A 7,338-nucleotide genomic window follows, 5' to 3' on the forward strand; every position below is an offset into this window, starting at 1 on the left:
AGTTGATTTTCCTACTGGTCAATCATCTAGAGTTGTTAGTCATGCTGATAATGAGCCTCCTCAAGCCCCCCATGTGTCAGCAACTGTTCGTGATGCTCAGGAGGAAGCAGTGAAGAAAGGGCAATTATTGTTTAAAACGAACTCTAATCAAAATGCCTCTTGGGATGAACCCTTAATTACCGTAACTTATCTTGAAGTGGTTCGTTTCCGAGATACTTTTGGTGATCGGTCAGGAATTGCTTCTTGGGGATTTCATGATCCCCTCAAGATGTGGATAGTGCTACAAAAGAGTGGCAACTCTGAACTATACAGAGATAGTTACGATTTCAGTTCATTCACTAGGGTTGATTTGACGGAATTGTCCCGAGCTCCCTTTTCAAATCTTACAAACAATCCGCAAGTGACCCAGTTCAAGCATTTTCTTGAGGATCAAGTTAAAAGAGGGTTTCCTACAATGTCAACTGCTGAGTTCGTGATATTTGAGCATCCATATATCATCGATCATACAAAAGATAAGCCTTTGCATGTGGTGATGTGGCCTGCAACCAAGCAAGTCAAACAATTCCCAGTGCTTCAGACCTATCAAGACGGATTGCTCGCTTCAATGGAGTGTTGGGTCTTTGACGAGATCACTTCTGGAGCAGTCATCAAACTCAAGAATTGGTGCATTAGACTCTACGATCGAAGAGATTTGTTGCAATTTCGGAAATGGGATATTCATCATCTTAGCAATTTTCAAATCTTGGTTGCAATAGCTATTTTTGAAGATGGTGCGAAGGCGTACACAACGAGGGTTGCGGATATTCTAAACAAACGAATGTGGAATAGGGCGATGGGGCAGGCTAATGTCATGGTCGTTACCAAAGGTTGACCCCGAGCTAGTCCAAACCAAAGGGGAGATTGAAGGGCTTAGTTTAGTGGTTTGGTCTAGGTTTTGCAGTGTAATGATAGGGACGTGTTGATAATTCTTTTTGTTGACAGTTTACGGTTGTAAAGGAGTTTACGGTCGTAAACACCTTACGACCGTAAACCCTTCTCGGTCATGAGGTGTATATATAGTGGGCTAGTCAGACGTTTATTGTTTTTGATGCCTTTTTAGTTCACGGCTCCTGTCAAGTCGTACCAGACGTTTATTGCTATAAAACGTGTGCAAGATTGATTTGTTATTTCTCTGTGTTTATTATTGCTTTGTTTGGTTGTATTTGCTTTTGATCTCTGGTAAGATCCGTTGTTTGGACCTTACACTTTTTTAGGTTGGCAGGAGAGACATCGCCTTCAGATTTCAACTTGTTGGTAACAACATCAGCAATCCATCCTTGAGTGGCATGTTTGTTACCATTCTTGTTGCTTCGAGTACAAGAATGAGTTTCTATAAATTTCTTTACCAACAAAATTGAAAAAAAAAACATTTAATTATGTTAACATAATAACAATATTGTTGAATGTAGTATTTCTCAAAATTTATACTTACTTCAAAAGTAACCCCATCTTGTGTAAGAGAATCATGAATTCTCCACTTGCACTTTTTATCTCCACAACATGTTGTACGTCTTGTCAAATCACTTTTCTCAATGACGTACTCAAATTCATTTGTTAGTACATAACGGTTTAATGCTCTTCTAAAAGCAATTACACTTGGGAATTTAGAATTCACTTTCATAAATGGATTCACCTTACCATATGTGTGACAACCCGATATTTCAACTACATGTAAACGACCTAAAAAGTCAAGTATTGTAATCACGTTAGTTGTAATAAAATTAACTTCGAAAATAAAATATCCAAAAATCACTAATTAAATTACCTATTATGTTAGATGTCATTAAACCGTGATCGTACGTAAAAAGAACGCCCAAATCCGACTTCGTATAAGAAAGTTAGGTTTTTTCAAGTTCGGCTTAACGGCAGACGGCTAAAAACTCGAATCAGAGATCAAGCGACTTTTGACCGGAATGACCTAAACGAGAATCGAAGGTCTCAACAATGGTATTTCATCGGTAAAAAGTCTGGCAAAAATCGACGTCAGATAAAGAAGTTATGAATTTGTAAAGAAATTTTCTTACCGTAACCTTTTAAAACTAAATAATAATAATAATTTCGGAATTTGCCGACGGGATCTAAACGAAAGTTGTAGAGTATGGTCTCAACTTCGCGTGAATATAAAGAACGTCGAAAACAGAATTTGTATGAAGAAGATATGAATTTTTGAAGTTTATTAAATAATTAATATATAAATTTAATTAAAAACCCTTGGTATTATCCGAAGGGGAGTCACCAGATAAGGCCGAGTTACGCCCAGCGTAACCCCCGTACGCCTAGCGTACGCGAGGCCTTGGCCTTGGATCGTCCACGTCACGCCTGTGCGAGGCTATGCCCCGTCCCATCCGAGCTCCGATGTAGTTGAGGACTCGGTCACGCATGACGCACGCGTACGCCCAGCGTACGAGGTCGGTTCCCAGCCCTTATAAAAGGGATGTGAGGGTTCCGGGAAAATCACACCAATTCTCTCATTTCTCTTACGTTCTTGCCTCGTTTTCCGTGCCCGTGCTACACCGAAGCCCCGGTCACTTTGCTCAAGTCCCGAAGGTCGTTTGTGCTCCCGAGATTCCCGAGAATCCCGAGGAAATCCACTTTCTCGAGCCGAAATTCTATCCGGTTTTCATCCCGCAACCTCTGATCTTTCAAGTGAGTTCATACCCCTATAATTCACACTTTTAAATGTTTTATGAGTACTTTTACATGCTTTTAAGGGGGGAATACAAGTATAACACTCGATTATTATCGTGTGTTATATAAACTTTCACTATATGCGTTTTATCAAAGGAATATATGTGATTTAAAACTATTATAGAGAAACTTTCATATGAAAATTATACCACGACAACATTTTAACTTTTGAAATGAGAAACGATTTATGTATTTATATAAATCAGATACTGTGCTTATACTACATTTCTGTGTGTCGGTTTTGGCACTACAAAAACTACACTTTTCATAACAAGTGAACATTTTCACTAAGGGTTTATTTTACAAACGAAACACACTTTTAGGAAACTATAATAGGTATAGTTTTATGAGAATACTACGAACTTTTACATACATGGAAATACTATTTCAAGGAGCTACTTTCATATACAATAACGAACGAACGTTTTCACACGTAAATCTGTTTTATACTAAGTTTTGTGAGACATTAACTTCATGTGCGTTCGAGTACACATTTCAAGTCGTGTATTATATACCAGAATCCCTTGGAGGGGGAGCATGGTGTTTGTGTATAGATCTATATGGGCTTGACAACCCGCGCCCTGACTGTTAGCTACAGTCCACCATTTGGGGTGACAAACGTCAGAACATTCCAACGCCTGAAGAACGTTGTGTATAGGCATTTCTAGTCAATAGCATGGTTATAAAACTCACATAGAGTATTAAAAACACAATGATTTACGGGGTTTTTCAGACGTATTGGATATTTTATACGTACATACTTTTACTAGAAACAAACATTGGTCTTGAAAGAAGGCTACCTTTATACTAGTAGAAAATATAGGATTTTCTAGGAACAAACAAACAAGAACAAAAACATTTCATTTTATACAAACTTTGTCATTAAATACTTATGAAACTCACCAGCTAAAATGCTGATCTACTCTTTCAAAACTACTTGTATGTCCCAGGGATTCAGTAATTACATGTAACAAACAAGTTTTGGAGAAGGGAAGTTGCGGCGCCAGTTTAATTTCATATTTTGACATCATATTGTAATTGGTTTTGAACATGTACTCTTTTAAACAATGTAAACTTTCAATTATTTATATGATGGTTGTATTGCTTTCTTTACTATGTATTCATTTGTTACGTTACCACATTAAGTCATTCGCCCCCGAACATTTCCGCCGTTCCGGTTTGGGGGTGTGACAGATTGGTATCTGAGCAATGTTTATAGTGAACTAACTATATCGAACCTCATAAAATATACAAACTATAAATGCTTATGGACTCAAAGTCTCTGACAAAAGTTTTCGTACCTAAAATCCTTGTTTCATATAAATAGATTATTTTAGGTTATGAAAATCCAAAATACATGCATAAAACGACATATTTTCATGATGAGAACTATACAAAAGTATTAAGACAAGTTGGACACTACGATTTGTTCTCGAGATATGTAATCAAATTTGGGACGAATATAGCCTGATCAACTATGTTTATCCGAAATTAGACTAACGTATATCGAGGAATGATTGTAGTGAGCAACAAGTCAAAACTTATCAAATTAGACACTAGTATCAAACGTACAATTTAAATACTATAGGAGTATTTGGTGCATACAATAGATTAATTAGTATTACATGTCTCAAGTTTTGTTCAAATCTTATAACCCTATTCTCGTATAGTCAAATGGTTGGATTTCACCCGCATCCGGAAGAGGATGAAGAGCCTATCGAGTTGGATGACTCTGGTACAGACTCGGAACCAGAGATAATCAACCCTCCAGCCATTAGGAGGAACTTCCAAGGACCGACTCCTATTTGGGGAAGTCACCTCATCCACTGGAGCCAACAACAAGGGATACGCTCTCCCAACGGTATGTGTCGAGACTTCTGCGACATCAGGGACGGAGGTTCAGCCGACCGAGCACTTCCGGAGATGGTAGGTAAACTGGCCAACCAGTCCTACCAATCGGGGGTTCAAGCAAACCGAATCCGAGAAGTCAACGTGGAAGTACAAGTCCACACAACCGATATCCGCCGCCTGGATATGTTGCAGAATGACATCCACCTCCACGCCGAAGCATTCCAAGCACAAACGAATGCAGCCCTCGCAGAGTTGAGGGAACAACAGCCGCCTTCGATAGGCGTCTTATGGAGTCGAAGCAATCGGATGCGGGGTCGAGCTCCAAGCGCAACACACGTCGCAAGTAGTACTTGCGAAAACCTCAAATTTTGTTATAAGATAGGACTTCGGCTAAAAGTTTTTACTTCCTTTAAATTCTTGTAATCGAAGACCCTTTTAAGGGTCAAATTTTTGTAATCGTTGTATCATCTATCATATTAATATAATTCGCACGCTATTACTACTACGTTGAGTATCACGTTCAATCTTTAAAATATTATGGAAAAACCACACGCTTGTTCATATATTCGGATTTACGAATAACCTTCGCTCTTCTATCTGTGAGACTCATACTATCATCTATTGTTGAACTATAGCAATTTCGTTCATGAGACACATTCATTATTCATTTATTCTTATCCATATCATCATCTTTTGAACGTATAGTTAAAGATGCCGCCACGCAGGAATCCCAGGCATAACCCTAACAACGAAACACCGATACCACCACCACCTCCACCTCCTCAATTTGATGCTGTCATGTTCCAGGTAGCAGTCACTGTAGCTGTGGCAGCTGCCATGTCACAGATCAATACCCCTGTTACTACTGGTTCAGGAATTGGCATACATCCTTCCAACCATGGCGATAGTCATGGCCAACCCCGGGAGTACACCTATAAAGACTTTATGAATGCTAAACCCCGGATGTTTAATGGAACGGGTGGTGTGATGGTTTTAAGGCAGTGGATTGAAAGAACGGAATCAGTATTTGAAATCTGCTCCTGCCCCGAGCACAGCAAAATCAAGTTTGCAACTTACACATTTACTGATAGGGCTTTAACTTGGTGGAATGGCCACGTTAAAGTACTTACCCTGATAGTGGCAAACTCGATAAGCTGGGAGAGCTTGAAGATCATGTTGATGAGAGAGTACTGTTCACAAGGAGAGATTCAAAAACTCGAGCACGAACTCTGGACTCTAAGAATGATTGGTACCGACATAGCAACTTATACCAACAGATTCTGCGAGCTGGCAATCCTTTGCCCAGATATGATTGCTCCCGAGAGCAAGAAAATAGAGCGAGACATTTGGGGACTATCGCCCCAAATTCAGTCAAGCGTGTTAGCTTCAAAACCTGACAGTTTTGAAAGTGCCAAGGAGCTGGCACAATCGCTTATTGATCACGGAAATCATCAAAGCTCAACAACTTCTGCACCAGAACCACACAAGGGAAACAACAATAACAACAATAAGAAGAAGAGAGGGTGGAATAAAGGGAAGGGTGGGTCTTCCCAAGAATCCTCGAAGAAACAACAACTGGTTGCTGTAAATGTTGCGACGGTACCTACTACCGTTCCTACAAATCTCTACCCAACAAAGCCTTATGTGGGAACCTCCCAAAGTGCACCAAGTGCAATTACCACCACCACGGACCGTATCGGGAAATGTAGTGCTCCAACTGCAATAGAAAGGGACACACCGTCCGTTTCTGCAAGGCCCCCACAAAACCGTCACTCAAGTTTCCGGTGCTGGTGTAGGCCAAGCATGCTACGGTTGTGGCGAGGTGGGCCACTACAAAAGAAACTGCCCAAAGGCAGCAAAGACCGGCGGAGTGGGACAAGTATTAGTTATTGGTCACGAGGAAGCCGTAGCTGATCCTACAGTAGTTGCTGGTAAGTTTCTTCTCGATAATTCATATGCATGCATCCTATTCGATAGCGGAGCAAAGAGAAGCTTTGTGAGCCAAAACTTTATTCACTTACTTAAACGTAAACCTAGCATGTTAGAAGAATCATTCACTGTAGAAATGGAAAATGGGAAAACGGAAAACACTAATTGCATATACATGGGTTGTACATTAACTTTAGACGGTCACTCTTTCCCAATCAACCTTATGCCAGTCCAAATAAAAAGTTTCAACATTATAGTTGGCATGGATTGGTTAAGTCCTCTTCGCACCGACATCATGTGCTTTGAAAAAGCCATTCCTCTAAATCTCCCTAACCATGAAACATTAGTGATCTACGGCGACAAATCAAGTACAAACCTTCGCATCATTTCGTGCATCCAAGCTCGAAAGTGTTTGGGGAAGGATTATCAGGCATTTCTTGCACACATCGTCGATACGAGTCGGGGGGTAAAGGATATAAACAGCATCCCAGAGGTACGGGATTTCCCCGATATCTTCCCAGAAGAACTACCGGGATTACCACCACAACGCCAAGTCGAGTTCAGAATCGACTTAATTCCAGGGGCTACCCCTGTAGCAAAATCGCCTTATCGTCTGGCACCAACAGAGATGCAAGAACTTTCCAGTCAGCTTAACGAACTTCACCAAAAAGGATTCACTAGACCAAGTTTCTCACCTTGGGGAGCACAGGTCTTGTTTGTAAAGAAGAAATACGGATCGTTCCGGATGTGCATCGACTACCGAGAGCTGAACAAACTCACTGTTAAGAATCGTTACCCTCTACCCCGCATTGACGACCTATTTGATCAACT

This window comes from Lactuca saligna, chromosome 5 (genome assembly GCF_052625555.1).
Source record: "Lactuca saligna cultivar CGN05327 chromosome 5, ASM5262555v1, whole genome shotgun sequence".
Classification (NCBI taxonomy): Eukaryota; Viridiplantae; Streptophyta; class Magnoliopsida; order Asterales; family Asteraceae; genus Lactuca; species Lactuca saligna.